This window comes from Felis catus, chromosome B3 (genome assembly GCF_018350175.1).
Source record: "Felis catus isolate Fca126 chromosome B3, F.catus_Fca126_mat1.0, whole genome shotgun sequence".
Taxonomy (NCBI): Eukaryota; Metazoa; Chordata; class Mammalia; order Carnivora; family Felidae; genus Felis; species Felis catus.
This window is the reverse complement of record NC_058373.1, coordinates 92,193,464-92,211,286: the sequence shown is the minus strand read 5'-3', so window position 1 is coordinate 92,211,286 and position 17,823 is coordinate 92,193,464. Positions and strand designations below refer to the sequence as shown.

Here is a 17,823-nt window from a genome sequence, read left to right as displayed (position 1 = left end):
CTCCTCGATCCATGTGCCATAATTTAGCTATATGAAATAAAAACATTTATTTAATCCTTACTCATCTAAGCTTTGGGGACTATTCACATGCTATTTTATTCACTTGGACTGTCCATTAGCTTTTTTCTCCAATTGAATTTCTTGTACCTACTCAATAGATCTAGCTAAAATATCAGCTACCCCAGGAAATCATCTGCTCACCCAAACTCAAGCTGTTTTAGTTACTTGCAGGTCTATTTGAGCAGCTTTCATTTATTAGAGTATTTCATATTATAATTGGTTGGTTTATATATCTAATTGGTAGTGCAAAGCACAGGTATCATACCAGAAAAAACAATTTCTGTCAAATAAGAACAAAAGTGGTTTAGCTATGAGTTGATGCAGTCTTTTGTAGTTTTATTGAAATATAATTGACACAGTATTGTATATGTTTAAGATGTACAGCATAGTGACTTCATTTTGTTGTTTTCTAAATTGATCAACACAATAACTTAACATCCATCGTCTCAAATAGATAGAAAAAAAGGAAAATGCTTTTTTTCTTGATGGTGATAGCTTTTAGGATTTATTCTCTTAGCAACTTTCAAATATACCATATAGTAGTGTTAGCTATAATTATTATGTTGTAAATTACACCTTCAGTGTCTGTTTAACTTGTAAGTAAAAGTTTATGCCTTTTAAACACATTCATCCAATTCTGCTACCCCCACCTCTGGTAATCACAAATCAGATCTCTTTTTCTATGAGTTTGATTGTTTTGTTTTGGTCTCATTTGTTTGCTTATTTTTTAGATTCTACATATAATTAATATCATACAGTATTTATCTTTCTCTGACTTACTTCACTTATCATAACATGCTCAAAGTCCATCCATGTTGTTGAAAATGGTAGATTTCTTTCTTTTGTATGGATGAATAATTCATTTTTATATATGTATGTATGTGCACATACATACATATAAAATATGTGTGTGCATGTGTGTATCACATTTTCTTTACCCATTTATCCATAAATGGGCACTTAGGTTATTTCCATGCCCTTAATATTGTAAATAATAGTACAATCAACATGGTGGTGCATCTATCTCTTTGACATAGTGTATTCATTTCCTTCAGAGATACACCCAGAAGGGGAATTTTTGTGTCATATAGGAGCTGCTTTTTAACATTTTTAAGGAAATTTTATACTGTTTTCTATAGTGGCTATAATCTTCCCAAAAGTGCAATGGAGCCACCCAGGTAATTTATAATCTTCCCAAAATTTATAATCTTCTCAAAAGTGCAACGGAGTTCCCTTTCCTCCACATCCTGCCAATGTTTGTTATCTCCTATCCTTTTGGTGATAATTGTTGTAACATGTGTGAGGTGATGTCTAATTGTGGTTTTAAGTCATTTCCCACTAATCATTTCCTAAACGATTAGTGATGTTGAGCACCTTTTCATATACCTTTTGGCCATTTATATGTCTTCATTAGAAAAAAAAATACCTATTCAGGTCCTTTGTCTATTCTTGAATTGAATTATTGGTTTATTTTGCAATTAAGCTGTATGAGTTTTTATATATTTTGAATATTAAGCTCTTAAAAGTTATATACTATGAAATATTTTTTTCCCATTTGTAAGCTGTCTTTTCATTTTGTTGATGATTTCTTTTTCTGTGCAGAAGCTTTTTAGTTTGGTGTAGTTTCAAAGCGTTTATTTTGTTTCTTCTGTTTTAATGGTCAATTGCCAAGACCATATCAAATTTTTTCATTGAAGTTTTATAGTTTCAGGTCTCGGAGTTAAGTTTTTTCCTTGAATTTGTATGGTTTCAGATCTCAAATTTAAGTCTTTAATCAATTTTTTTAAAAAAATTTATAAGTGGCATAAGATAGGGGTCTAGTTTCACTCCAATTTTCCTAGTATCATTTATTGAAGAAGCCAGCTTTTATCCACTGAGTATTCTTGGCTTTCTTGTCAAATATTAGTTAACTGTATATTCATGAATTTATTTCTGTGCTTTGACTTTTACCCACTGGTTTATATGTTTGCTTTATGCTGGTACTCAACTGTTTGGATTACTATACTTGATAGTACAGTTTCAAATCAGGAAGTGTGATGTCTTCCACTTTGTTCTTCCTCAAGTTTACTTGGGCTATTTGGGATCTTTTGTGGTTTCAAATACATTTTAGTATTGTTTTTTCTACTTCTATGAAATTGCCATTGTAAATATGATAGGGATTGCATTAATCTATACATGGCTTTGGGTAGTGTGAACATTTTAATGTATAATTTTTTCCAATCCATGAACATGGGATACCTTTCCATATATTTGTGTGGTCTTTGATTTCTTTAATAAATGTTTTGTAGTTTTAGGGTAGATATCTCTCACATCTTTGGTTAAATTTATTTCTAAGTATTTTATTATTTTTAATACTATTACAAATGTCAGGTACCTAGGTGGCTCAGTCAGTTAAGTGTTCAACTCTTGGTTTCGGCTCAGGTCATGATCTCACAGTTCATGGGTTCAAGCCCCATGTCAGGCTCTGTTCTGACAGCTCAGAGCCTGGAGCCTGCTTCAGATTCTGTGTCTCCCTCTCTTTGGCCTTCTCCCACACTCTCTCTCTTTCAAAATAAATAAACTTAAAATATACATATAATACTATCATAAATGTGATTTTCTTTATTTCTTTTTCAGGTAATCTATTGTTAGTGTATAGAAATACTACTGGTTGTGATATGTTAATTTTGTGTCGTGCAACTTTACCAAAATTTGTTGATCAGATCTAACAGTCTTTTGGTGGAGTCGTTAGTATTTTCTATATAACATCATATAATCTGCAAATAGCGATAATTTTATTTCTCCTTTTTCAATTCCAATGCCTTTTTCCCCTGTTTCTTGCCTGATTGCTCTGGTTAGGATTTCCAGTACTGTGTTGAATAGGAGTGGAGAGAGTGGGCATTCTTGTCTTATTCTTGATCATAAAGGAAAAGGTTTCAACCTTTCACCAGTGCATATGATGTTAGCTGTGGACTTGTAATATATGGCTTTTATTATACTGAGGTAAGTTCCTTCTATACCTAATTTTTAAAAGTTTTTATTATAAACATATGTTGAATTCTGTCAAATACTTTTTCTTTATCTGTTGAGATGAGCACATGATTTTGTTCTTTTATTGATTAATGATATGTATCACATGTATTGATTTGTGTATCTTGAAACATCCTTGTACCCCAGAGATAAATCCCACTTCATTTGGTGAGTGATCTTTTTAATGTGCTGCAGAATTCAGTTTACTTGTATTTTATTAATAAGTCTTGCATCTATAGATTTGCATCAAGGATATTGGCCTATAGTTTTCTTGTAGTATCCTTTTCTGGATTTCTTATCATGGTAATGCTGGACTTGTAAAATGAGTTTTGGAATCATCCCTTATGTTTGATTTTTTTGGGAAGAACTTGAGAAAGATTAACATTAATTCTTCTTTACATAATCTGTAAAAATTCACCAGTGAAGCCATCTGATCTTGGGCTTTTCTTGTTAGGAGATTTTTGATTAATGGCTCAATCTTCTTGCTAGTAGTAAGTCTATCCAAAAATTCTGTTTCTTCCTGTTTCAATCATGGCAAGTTGTAGGTTTCTCATAATTCTTTTAGGTTGTCCAATTTGTTGGAGTATATTTGTTCATAGTATCCTCTTATGGTCTTCTATTTCTATGGTATCAGTTGTAATGTCTTCTTTTTATAATTTTGTTGACTTGGGTTCCTTTTTCCCTTTTGTTAGTCTAGCTATAAGTTTTTCAAGTACTCAGTTTTGTTAATGTTTCCTATTTTTACCCTGTTCTTTATTTCATTTATTCATGCTCTAATCTTTATTATATCCTTCCTTTTGCTAAACTTTGGGCTTAGCTTGTTCTTTTTCAAATTCCTTGAGGCATTGTTACATTATTTATTTAATATATTTCTTGTTTCTTAATGTAGGTGTTTATTGCTATCAACTTCTCTTTTAGGACTATTTTTGCTGCATCTCCTATGATTCGGTATGTTTTGTTTCTGTTTTACTGGTCTCAAGGTACACTTTATTTTCTATTTAATATCTTGTTTGATCTGTTAGCTGTTCAGGAGAATAAGTTTTAAATATTCATGAGTTTTCATTTTCCTCCTATTACTGATTTATAGTTTAATACAATTGTGTTCAGAGAAGATACTTGGTATAATTCGAATCTTTTTGAATTTGCTAAGACTTTTTGAATTTGTTTTGTGGCCAAACATATGTCCTATCCTAGAAAATGCTTCATGTGGGCTTGAGAAAATGTGTGCTCTGCTTTCGTTGGAAAGAATGTTCTGTACATGTTTGTCAGATCATTTGGTCTCTAGTGCTGTTCAAATCTATTATTTTCATATTAACTTTGTGTGATCTATCCACTGTTGAGAATGGGATATTAAAGTCCCAAATATTATTGTAATTTTAGCTCTGTTAGTTTTGCTTTATGTATTTAGGTGCTCTGATGTTGAGTACTTGAATATTTATAATTGTTATATCTTCTCCATGGAGTGACCCCTTATCACCATATAATGATCTTTGTCTCTTTTTACCAATTATCCCTTAAAAATCTATTTTGTCTAACGTAAGTATAGTTACTTTGTTTTTGTTTGGGTTACGGTTTTCTTGAATATCTTTTTTCATCCCTTCACTCTCAGTCTATATGTGTCTTTAAGGCTAGTGAGTCTCTTGCAGGCAGCATAACAGTGGGTCTTGTTTTTTATTCATTCAGTCATTAATTAGAGAATATAATCCATTTACATTTAAAGAATTATATATTTTTAATTTTTTAATTTATTCTTTTTTAAAAAAATTTTTAACGTTTTGAGACAGAGAGAGACAGAGCGTGAACAGGGGAGGGGCAGAGAGAGAGGGAGACACAGAATCTGAAACAGGCTGCAGGCTCTGAGTGGTCAGCACAGAGCCCGATGCGGGGCTCAAACTCACGGACCATGAGATCATGACCTGAACTGAAGTCAGACGCTTAACCAACCAAGCCACCCAGGTGCCCCAATTTATTCTTTTATTGTTTTTAATTCCCGTATAGTTAAGATACAGTGTTACATTAGTTTCAAGTGTACACTTGTTTCCTAAATTCCAAATGAGTGACATCATATTGTATTTATCTTTCTGACTGACTTATTTCATTTAGCATTATACTCCCTATCTCTATCCATATCCCTGCAAATGGCAAGATTTCATTCCTTTTTATGACTGAATAATATTCCATTGTATATATGTACCAGTTATTCTTTGTTCATTCATTTATGGAGGGACACTTGGGCTGATTCCAAAATCTGGCTATTGTAAATAATGCTGCTATCAAAATAGGGCCCATGTGTCCCTTTCAATTAGTGTTTTCCTATTTTGGGGGCAAATACCCACTAGTACTTCTGTAGGGTAGTTCTATTTTTAACTTTTTGATGAATCTCCATACTATTATTCACAGAGGCTACACCATATTACATTCCTACCAATAATGCAAGAGGGCTCCTTTTTTCATACATCCTCACCAACACTTGTTGTTTTTTGTATTTTTTATTTTAGCCATTCTGACAGATGTGCGGTGATATCATAGTTTGGTTTGCATTTCCCTGATGAGTGATGTTGGGCATTTTTTCATGTGTATGTCTTCTTTGAAAAAATGTTCATGTCTTGTGCATATTTTTAATTGGATTTTTAAGGTATTTATTTGTATCTGTTCTTTTATATATTTTGGATACTGACCCTTTATTGGATATATCATTTACAAATATCTTCTTCTGTTCCAAAAGTTGTCTTTCAGCTTTGTTGTTTCCTTCATTGTGCAGATTTTTTTTTATTTTGATATAACCCAATTGTTTATTTTTGCTCTTATTTCCCTTGCTTTAGGAGACATATCTAGAAAAATGCTGTTATAGCCATTGTCAGAGAAATTACTATCTGTACTCTCTTATAGGAATTTTATGATTTCAGGTCTCATATTTAGGTCTCTGATCCAGTTTGCATTTATTTTTTGTGTATGGTGTAAGAAAGTGGGTTTAGTTGCACTCTTTTGCATGTAGCTGTCCTGTTTTCTCAAAACCATTTGTTAAAGGGCTTTTTCTCTTGGATATTCTTTCCTTCTTTGTCAAAGATTAATTGATCATATAGTTGTGGGCTCCTTTCTGGATTTTGTATTCTCTTCCATTGATCTATGTGTCTATTTTTGTGCCAGTACCATACTGTTTTGATCACTACAGCTTTGTCCTATAATATGAAATCTGGAATTGTACCTCCAGCTTAGTTTTTCTTTTTCAAGACTGTTTTGGCTATTCGAGGTCTTTTATGGTTTCATACAAATTTTAAGATTGTTTGTTCTAATGTTTATTTTTTAAAAAAGGAGCGTGTGAGCAGGGGAGGGGCAGAAAGAGAGACACACAGAATCCAAAGCAGGCTCCAGGCTCTGAGCTGTCTGCAAAGAGCCTGACACGGGGCTCAGACCCACAAACTGTGAGATCATGACCTGAGCCAAAGTTAGATGGTCAACCGACTGAGCCACCCAGGTGCCTCAGTTCTAGTTCTATAAAAAATGTTGTTGGTATTTTGGTAGGTATTGCATTAAATCTGTTTATTGCTTTGGGTAGCATAGACATTTTAACAGTATTTGTTCTTCCAATCCATAAACATAGAATATCTTTTCATTATTTTGTGTCGTCTTCAATTTCTTTCATCAATGTTTTATAGTTTTCAGAGTACAGGTCTTTCACCTCTTTGGTTAAGTTTATTCCTAGGTATTTTATTTGTTTTGTTGCAATTGTAAATGGGATTGCTTTCTTAATATTATTTTCTTCTGCTTCATTACCAGTATATAGAAATCCAAAAGATTTCTATATATTGATTTTTATATCCTGTGACTTTGATTTAATTTATCAGGTCTAATAGTTTTTTGATGGAGTCTTTATGACTTTCTATATAGTATCATGTCATCTGCAAATAGTGAATTTTATTTACTTCATTCTTGTAAAGTTGGATGCCATTTATTTATTTATATTTTATTTTATTTTTTATTTTATTTTTTGTGGGTGATTGCTGTGGCTAGGACTTCTGGTACTATATTGAATAAAAGTGGTGAGAGTGGATATCTCTGTCTTATTCCTGACCTTAGGGGAAGAGCTCTCAGTTTTTCACCACTGAATATGATGTTAACTGTGAAATTTTCATATAAGGTGTTTATTATGTAGAGGTGTGTTCTCTCTAACCCTACTTTGTTGAGAATTGTATCATTAATGGATGTTGTAGTTTATCAAATGATTTGTCTGCATCTATTAAAATGATCATATGGCTTTTATCCTTTCTCTTATTGATGTGATGAATCACATTGATTAATTTACAAACATTGAATCACCCATGAAATTCCAGGAATAGATCCCATTTGATCGTGGTAAATTATTTTTTAATGTATTGTTGAATTTGGTTTGCTAGTATGTTTTGAGGATATTTGCATCTATGTTCATTAGAGATATTAATCTGTAGGTATTTTTTTGTGGTATCTTTATCTGGCTTTTGTATCAAGGTAAAACTGGTCTCATAGAATGAATTTGGAACTTTTCTTTCTTCTTCTGTCTTGGAATAGTTTGAGAAGGATAGGTATTAACACTTCTTTAAATGTTTGGTAGAATTCATCTGTGAAACCATCTGGTCCTGGACTTTCGTATGTTGGGAGTTGTTGTTGTTGTTGTTGATTCAATTTCATTCTCATTATCAGTCTGTTCAAATTTTCTATTTTTTCCCTGATTTTCTTTTGATAGATTATATTCCTAGGAATTTATCCACTTCTTTTAGACTGTCCGATTTGTTGGCATATGATTTTTCATAATCTCTTACAATTTCTGTGATGTTGGATGTTATTTCTCCTTTCACTAGTGAATTTGAGTCCACTCTATTTTTTTTTTTTTTAGTATACCTAGAGGTTTATCAATTTTGATGGTCTTTTCAAAGAACCAGCTCCTGATTTCATTGATCCATTCTATTTTTGTTTTTAGTTTCTTTATCATTTATTCCTGCTCTAATCTTTATTATTTTCCTCCTTCTGCTGATTTTGGGTTTTCTTTTTTTTTTCTATGTGTAGCTTTTTTAGGTATAAGGGTAAGCTGTTTATTTGCGATTTTTCTTGCTTCTTGGTGTAGACCTATATTGCTATAATCTTCCCTCATAGAAGTGCTTTTACTACATCCTAAAGGTTTGGGGTAATTATGATTTAATTTGTTTCCACGTAATTTTTTATTTCTTCTTTGATTTCTTGGTTCACCCATTCATTGTTTAGTAGCATGTTATTTAACCCCCATGTATTTGTGCTTCTTCCAGATTTTTTCTTATGGTTGATTTCTATTTTCATAGTATGTGGCCATAAAAGATGCATGGTATAACTTTGATCTTTTTGAATTTGTTAAGACTTGTTTTGTAACCTGATGTGCAGGCTATTCTGGAGAATGCTCCATGTGCACTGGAAAAGAATGTATATTCTTGCTGATTTAGGGTGGAATATTCTGAACATATCTGTTAAATTCATCTGGTCCACTGTGTAATTCAAAGCCACTGTTTCCTTGTTGATTTTCAGTTTGAATGATCTGTTCATTGATATAAGTAGGGTGTTAAAGTCCCATACTATTACTGTCTGATTTCCCTTATGTTTGTTATTAAGTTTTATGTACAGTAAAACCTTGGTTTGTGAGCATATCTCATTCCAGAAATATGCTTGTAATCCAAAGCACTTGTATATCAAAGTGAATTTCAAGAACCATTGCCTCAATTGTGATCATGTGACATTTGGCATCATGTACTACTCATATTGCAAGTCATCACTTCTTTATCAAGTTAAAATTTATTATAAATGTTTACTTGTCTTGTGGAACACTCAGAACACGTTACTTGCAATCCAGGGTTTTACTGTATTTGGGGCTTCTATGTTGGGTGCATAAATGTTTACAATTATTATATCTTCGTATTGGATTGTCCCATTTATTATTACATAGTGTCCTTTTTTTGTATCTTGTTATAGCCTTTGTTTTAAAGTCTGTTTTTTTTCTATATAAGTATTGTTACTTGCCTTTTTTTTTTTTTTTGACGTCCATTTGCAGTATAAATATCTCCATTCCCTCACTTTCAATCTGCCTGTACTTTAGGTCTGAAATGAGTCTCCTGTAGGCACTGTATATATGGATCTTTTTTTTCAATCCATTCTGTCACCCTATGTCTTTTGATTAGGGCATTTAGTCCATTTGCATTCAAAGTAATTATTGATTATATATGTATTTATTTCCAGTTTGTTACTTCTTTTATGGTTGTTTTGTAGTTTTTGTTTGATTTTTGCTCTTTTACATGGTTTGTTGGCTTTCTTTAATGATATACTTGGATTCCTTTCTCTTTTTTCTCTACAAATGTATTACTGGTTTTTGATTTGTGTTTGCCATTTGGTTTGTATATAGCCTCTTATGCATCTGGCACTCCATATTAAGTTAATGGTTGCTTATGTTTGAACCCATTCTTTACTCCTCTTCCCATCCCCTACATTTTAAGTATATGGTGTCATATTTCCCTTCTTTTATATGTGAATTCCTCAGCTGATTTTTATAAATATATGTATTTTTCATGCGTTTGCACTTCCAATTTTTTACAATCTCACTTATGTCTTTACTTTCTACTCAAAGAGTCCCCTTTAATATATCTTGTAAGACTGGTTTACTGGTGTGAACTCTTTGTTTTTATTTGTCTGAGAAACTCTATCTCTCCTTCTATTCTGAATGATAGCCTTGCTGGATAGAGTATTCTTGGCTGCAGATTTGCTTTCTTTTAGCACTTTGAATATATCATGCCACTCCCTTCTGATGTGCAAACTTTCTGCTGAAAAATCTGCTAATATCCCTATGGATTTTCCATTGTATGTACCTCTCTGCTTTCTCTTATTTTTTCTTTCTTCTTTCTTTCTTTCTTTCTTTCTTTCTTTCTTTCTTTCTTTCCTTTCTTTCTTTCTTTCTTTCTTTCTTTCTTTCTTTCTTTCCGTCTTTCCTTCTTTTCTTTCTTTCTTCCTTCACTTATCAGTACTTTTTTCTTTCTTATCAGTACTTTTTGCCATTTTAATTACTATGTATCTAGGTGTGGACCTCATTGGGTTGATTTTGTTGTGGGATCTCTATGCTTCCTGGATCTAGATATCTGTTTCTTTCCCAAGATTAGAGAAGTTTTCAGCTACTGTTTCTACAAATAAATTTTCTTCTCCTCTTTGTCTCTCTCCTTCTTTTGGTATCCCTATAATGCAAAAGTTAGTATGCTTATTGGAGTCACTGAGTTCACTAAGTCTATTCTAATTTTGCATAATTCTTTTTTCTCTCATTTGCTCAGCTTGATTACTTTCCATTACTGTGTTTTTCTGGTAGCTCCTTTGCTCCTCTGTTTCCTCTGGCCTGCTATTTTTTTCCAACTGGTATATTTTTAATTTCATTTATTGTATTATCTCTGGTTCTTTTTTTCAATCTTTTTTAAAAGGTCTCACTGATGTCTTGCACTCTTTTCTCATGTCCAGTGAGTATTTTTATGATGATTACTTTACATTTTCTATCCAACATATTACTTATGTCCATTACAGTTAGGTCTCTTACCGTGGTTTTGATCTGTTCTTTCATTTAGGACATATTCCTCTGTCTCTATCTTTCTGTAGCTCTTTCTCTGTGTTAGGAAGACCAGTTACATCTCCTGTTCCATGAAGATAATGACTTTATGAAGAAGAGGTCCTGTAGTGCCCTGTTTCCCCCACAGAACCTAGTGCTTCTGTGAGTTCTCGTAGGTGTGTTTGTGTGTATCCTGCTGTTGAGTCCTTGTCACTTTTTCCTTCAGAGCAGTTATCTGTAGAGTCTCTCTTTGCATGTTATGGGCAGTGTTTTATACCCAGCTGGGTGGGGCGATTTAACAAGATGTGTGCTGCTCTGCTTGCAGAATGAAACCTACCACTGCTGGAACTGAGGTCCCACAAATATTTGGGTTGGGAGACAATTTGTTGGTGGGGGTTGCACTGGTCTTTTCATGGAGGAGGTCTGCAGCACAGGGACTGAGGCAACAATAACTGGGAAGGGTGGATCCTTGGGCATATGGGGCTTGGTGAAAGCAAGTTAGGTAGTGAGCGTTGGCACAAAGCTAGTTCTTGAAGGTGGCCTCATGTTTATGCTGGGTGGCAAGGGAGGGAGATGGCATCTGCTACCTTCTTTGTTCCTGGAGGGGTTTCCCTGTAATCCCTGCCTCTCTGGGCCACACTCTGAGATGAGTAAATAACATTCTCTCCATCTTCCCCTGGCAGACATATTTTAAACTGATGCTTCCATGCTATGTCTCTGGTGGCTGTTTGTTGTTCTGTTTCTTTAAAGGTAGGCACTCAGCTTCCTAAAGTCCTCCACACTCTCCCAGTGCCAAATCAATGGATTTTTAAAATTCCAAGCTTTAAGTCCTGCTAGATGTAAAAAACTCACAAGATTTGACCCCTCTTGCTTTCAAAACATGTTAGGAGGATTCATCTTCCCTATGTGGGCTCCCCAGTGTGATAGTTTGTTTTTCACCCTACTCCATGCCATCAGCTCATTCCCGACCATAGATAGACAATCCATTTTGTCCCCAAACTGTGTCTTTGCCCTTCCTATCTATTTTGGTGTGGCCTCTTCTCTAGTGGAGTTTGTTCCTCCAGTCTTCGGATTATTTTCGGAGTTATTTATGCTAATTTGACTGTTACCTAGTTGTATCATAGGATGAAATAAGCTTTGGGTCCTCCTACTCCTCCATCTTTCCAGCCTCCCCATTTAAATAATTATTGATAGATAAGGACTTGCTATTCTGTTTGCTTTCCCTTTTTTACTTCCATGGTTCTTTCTTATGCCATTACCTTTTTGTTGTTTGCTATTTTTTGGGCTATGATATCTTTTGTTATCACTGTGCTATGATTTCTTTATCATGTTCTTCCATGTAATTAGTACAGGTTTATCCCTTTTGGTTACAATGAGGCTTCCATAAAAAGTCTTAAAATTATAGTACCCTTTTTAGCAATGAAATTATCATTTTTAAAGTTTACACTTTTACTGCCTCCCCTCACATTTTAGGTTATCAATGTTACAGTTTACATATTTTATACTAAATATTTTCTAATAGATTATTGTATTTATGCTTATTTTTACATTTGGTACAATTAATATGCAGTGCTATATTTGTTTTAGGTATATAGTAATTCGACAATTCTATGTATTACTCAAGGTTTATCATAATAAGTGTACACTAAATCCCCTTCACCTATCTTACCTGTCCCCTTCACCTTCCCACTGGTAACCACCAGTTCTCTATATTTTAAGGTGTTTGTCTCTTTTATTCTTTGTTCACTTGTTACTTAAATTCTACATATGAATGAAATCATAGGACTTATTCATGTAGTATTACACTCTTTAGATTCATCCATGCCGTTGCAAATGTCACAATTGTATTTCTTTTTTACAATTGAGTAATATTTCACTTGGGATCTGGGTATGTGTCATATGTATATATATGTGCATATATGTATATGAATAATGCATAGAATTTTTGAATCGTATACCTGAAACAGAGCACTGGATGTTAATTATAGAAAACAATGTTGTAAAAATAAGCACAGCTATAATTATATGTATATATAATACATACATTAAATATATATTCCATACATGAATGGATAAAGAAAAAGTGCATTTTCTTTGGGTAAATACATACTATTTGAATTACTAGATCATATAGTAATCCTAAATTTTTTGAGGAAACTTCATAATGTTTTCCACAGTATCAGTTGTATTCCCATCAACAGTGTACAAAGTTTCCTTTTTCTTCCCATCTTTGCCACCACTGTTGTTTCTTGTGTTTTTGATTCTAGCCATTTTGGCAGTGGTATCTGTCACTTTGGTATCTACCACTTTGGCAGTGTGAAGTGGTATCTCATTGTGGTTTTGATTTGCATTTCCCTGATAATGAGTGACATTAAGCATTTTTTCATGTCTGTTGGCCATCTGTAGGTCTTCTTTGGAAAACTGTTATTCAGGTCTTTTGCCCATTTTTTAATCACATAATTTGTTTCTCAGGTGTTGAGATGTGTACATTCTTTATATATTTTGGATGTTAACCCCTTATTGGACACATCATTTGCAAATATCTTCTACCCTTCAGTAGGTTATATTTTTAGTATTTTGATTGTTTCCTTCACTGTACAAATGCATGAGGTTTTTTTGCTTGTTTTGTTTGTTTTGTTTTTGGTGTAGTCCCAGTAGTTTAATTTTGCTTTTGTTTCTAGTCATATCTCCATTGGCAAGGGAAAAATGGCATAGACATACCTATGGCTGATGGCAAAGATATTACTGCCTATGTTTTCTTCTAGGAGTTTCACAGTTTCAGGTTTCACATTTATGTCCTTAATTTTGGTTTATTTTTGTATATGCAGTAAGAATGTGGTCCAGTTCCAGTTTTTACAAGTATATGTTGCTGTCCAGTTTTCCCAGCACCATTTGTTGATGAAACTATCTTTTACCCATTCTATATTCTTGCCTCTTTTGTAAAGGATTAATTGACCATAAAAGAGAATTAAAAGCCATCATAACTGAAAAATGCAGTAGTTTTTGATATATTTGCAGATATATATTCAAAATACTGAAAGAAATAACCAGTCAAGCCCAAATAGAAATGGAAGAAACTTAAATGCATATTACTAAGTGAAAGAAACCAATCTGAGGCAGCTACATACTGTATCATTCCAAGTCTATGACATTCTGGAAGAAGAAAAACTATGAAGACAGTAAGATATTAGGGGCTGTATGATGAGTAAACAACTTGATTTTTCTAAGAGTATGATAACCTTGCTCACACCCACAGTCTGACCATTTAGATAAGGACTTGACCATAGGATTCCCCCATAAATTCCTACTTTGCTCTTCTCAGGCACATTTTAAAATTACCATTTAGGAGTTAAGCTGGAAAACTTGAATTCTACCCCAACCACCTTATAAGTAATAAGTGCTTGCTACCCTGCTCTGTGTTTCCTCACTGGTGACCTGGGATGGAAGATTGTCTTACCTCCAGGTCAGTTGGATCCCCTCATTTCTGGGATCTGTAAGTAATAAATCTAATGACTCTACTTTCTTTGTGTAGGTGGACTGATAATCAAAATAATACTGTGATTTTCACCTCCCTAAAGTGGGAGCTTGGATGCTGAGTAAGCTACCTACTACCCTCTGATGGGTGGCTTGTGTCTACTCATTGAGCAGGTCATATTCTGCATATTCTTAATTCGATATACCAGCTCCACTTTCTCAGAACTGTGGGTGCAGTTTGTACCCTTGTACAATTCCTTAAGGCTTCAAAAGACTTAAAAACTTTGTTTACTAGACTGCTTAGTTTCTCTGAGAAGAAACTGCTTATTGGCAGGCTATGGAATTGCTTTCTGCTGCTGCTGTTGCTGCCAGATGTTGCCATGAATCTCCACCCTAAATTGTCAGTTCTGTAAAAGGTCAAACTCTTCCAGAGACTAGCCAGCCAGTCCTAGTCAGAGGTAGGTATACATCCCATCAGTCTCTAAACAAGACCCTGCAAGGTGTCAGGTCTAGAGTTGATGGTTTTGATCATATGCAAAGGTCTTGGTATTGAGTCAAGGTGAGCAAACTGAGGTGATAGGACTCTGCCCTTTTACCCTAGGTAGAGAATGGGAGCATTGGCTATCAGGTCCTGGGAGTCAAGGAAAGTTGCCCTTAGAATAGTCCCAGAAGAAGAAATTGGTTGCTAGGTCCACAGTGTTTATGGTTAGGACCAGGTAGTTGAGCTGGGGGAGCCAGCCCTAACCCATAACAGAGGCAACAGTACTCAGGGCAGCATGGCACCCCAGATGGGCAAATGGGGCCAAGGCATTTGTGGGGGGGTGTGCAGAGATCAGGAGTCCCACACCTGGCGTAGTGCAAATAAACAAATTCTATTTAAAAGTGGGGGTTCTTGAGCATGTAATACCAGCTCTTCCCAATCCCAAGAGGAGGTTAAAAAGAAACAACTAGATTCTCGTAAGACTCATGCTCAAATGGCTTGGGCTATACTGAGCATCATGGCATATTAATGTGACAAATCACTGGTGCTATGTTCTCATGTATTTTGGGAAATCCCCCAAGGCCTAAATTTACATTGTACTGGAAGAAGTGGATTATAATCCCTTGGAAGTTGATTGGGACACCCTAGAACCAGGGGCTACAGCATATGAATCTGGGAAGAGGCAACCTTTCTTCAAGGTGTCCTTGTTACTATCCATTGTACTAAAATGTTTGCTGATGGCTAGTATGAATGAGCAATGGAGACACAGAATTAAACTAATAGAAATGCAAGGTTTGCTAGAATAGTTTGTATAAAGGGAGGGGGGGAAAAGGGTGATGATCATCTCCTACAGGTCTTTGGAACTGGCTCTGAGCTGTTGCTTACAGTAGCTGAGATGTGCTAGCAAAGGGTGCTTCCAAATGTGTCAAGCCACCAAGGTATAAGAAACAGACATGGGGCACCTGGGTGGCTCAGTCAGTTAAGTATTTTAACTTTGGCTCAGGTCATGATCTCATGGCCCATGGATTCGAGCCCTGCATTGAGCTCTGTGTTAACAGCTCAGAGCCTGGAGCCGACTTCAGATTCTGTCTCTGTCTCTCTCTCAAAAATAAATAAAACATTAAAAAAAAAAAACCAGACTCTGAGAAAGAGACTTCCTAAGCCTTCTGACTCCAGAGGGATTAGGAGGAAGGAGCTCTGCTTGTCCTGACTCGGATTTTTATGACTTGGTCCCAGGCCCATATGTCCATCACATTTATTATAGCCAGAGCTCTCTGTAAATTGACAACCTTGGATAAAGTGCACTTCCTCTTATGTAAAATTAGGATGGTTCAATGTATACACCTTTTTGCTGAGCATCATGCTTCCACAGACCCTCAACCATTTCTAACTGAGAGGAGGCACCCTTGGGACCAGAATATAAACAGTTCTTCTTAAAGGGTACCCCTCCCCTAATTGTAAGGCCATGCTGTTATAATTCATAGAAATGTCAGATATTGTATAACAAACATTAGACTGCATAAATGCCATAGACATCAAAAAGAGACTTTTCATGAAGTTCAAATCTTCTTTGCTTATATAGGAAAATGGGTCCCATTGTCCCCTTAACCAGGAACCCAACAGAGGGACCCTATACCATTTATCAGTCCCCACCAAGTGATGGCATCTCAAACCAGCACCCTTCCTCGTGAGATCATCAAAACTCTCTGTTTTGGCACTTCTAGAGATCAGAGGTCCCTAATGACTTAACCTCTGGATACCCCAAATACAAATTAGATGTTGTTCAGGCTCTGCAAGCACTTCAGGAAACTGATGGCTCCTTTCCAAAGCTGGATACCATCACCCCTCCAGATGCACCAGCCTCAGCAACAGGATCTGGGATCCTCTACCCTTACTGAGAGAGGTAGTTTCCAAGGCCCCTGCCCGAGGGACTCAGCAGTGTTCTGAAACCTGTCCCTCCTTCTACAATCACCTATATACTTCCAATTATCCATTAGGACACACAGAGTAGATATTTTACTGCTCTCATTGACACTGGAAACTAAATTATATTGCTTCCTGGCAATCCTTCCAAACATAAACAAGTGGCACCCTTTAAATTACAAGGTATAACAGGTAGGATAGTAGAAGGCATTCAACTTCCCTTAACTGTCACTTTTGGAAGTCTTTATTAAAAATCTTTGAATGGTGGTGGCCCCTTTGACCCTACCTTTTCTGTTATAAGTATGGATGCCTTGATATACCTCCTTGCTATCTGGAACAAACCCAAATTTCCTGGCCTTGCCTGTGGGAACTGTACATTGAGAGTCCAGAAGACTTCTGCTCCTGATTAAGATGGTAAATATCCCCCAGTATTGCTTGCAACAAGGGACTAAAGGACCACAGCCCATAGGCCCATAATTAAAGGAAGGAGTCATAAACATACCATTTCTCCTTTGAATCCCTCCATTTGGCCAGTATTAAAGCCTGCCAACTGGTGCCTTACAGTCAACTACTGAGATGTAAATACACAAGGTACCTTTATTAAGGCTCCCATACTCAACATTGTCCGGTTGAGGATATGGATGGCAGCACCAGAACCAAACACAGTGGAGCCTACTGGAGAGCAGCATGCCATCTTGCCAGCAGCTTCATGCTATTCAAAGATGGCAAGTCAGGACCAGCTTAGTTTTCTGAGCTTATGGCAGTACAATGGCTGTGCACAGTGCCTTTACCCATGACAGGCCTCTGGTCCATATTTTTACTGACTCATGGGTGGGAACTAATGGGCTAGCAGTATGGTCAGGTCAATGGCAGTGGGATGATTTTTACCTTCTAGGCAGACCCATTTGGGGTACTGCAATTTGGAAGGATATTGCCCTGGCACCAGTCACAATTAAGGTTACCTGGTTTTTAGCACACACAAACACTTACACTGTCAGAGGCTGTCTTTAACCACAAGGTAGATTTCCTTGCTTCACTACTTGCTCCAACCACCTATTTGGGGCTCTCAGACAACCTCCGTGTCTGCTCCCTCCACTACCACAAAACCACAGCCCATTACCACCCCTAGAATCAATCTATACTCAACTCCACCATTCCAGCCTTATACCGCTTACTCCATGCTGAATGGTCCCATATCTCTTTGGGCCATGGGGAACTGTTGCCATAATGGCCTGGACCCACAGCAGGGTCATTTTGATTAAGGAAGCCCTTGCAAAATGTATTGTTTTGAGTTATAAAT

The 17,823-nt window shown here is 35.6% G+C and overlaps 2 long non-coding RNA genes across 3 annotated transcripts in view; one reads left to right on the top strand and one right to left on the bottom strand.

Moving 5' to 3' along the window:
• The window catches only part of LOC123386058, a 39,808-nt gene that overhangs the window by 3,243 nt on the left and 18,742 nt on the right, over positions 1-17,823 (bottom strand). The window lies entirely within an intron of this gene.
• The window catches only part of LOC109500820, a 278,313-nt gene that overhangs the window by 259,122 nt on the left and 1,368 nt on the right, over positions 1-17,823 (top strand). The window lies entirely within an intron of this gene.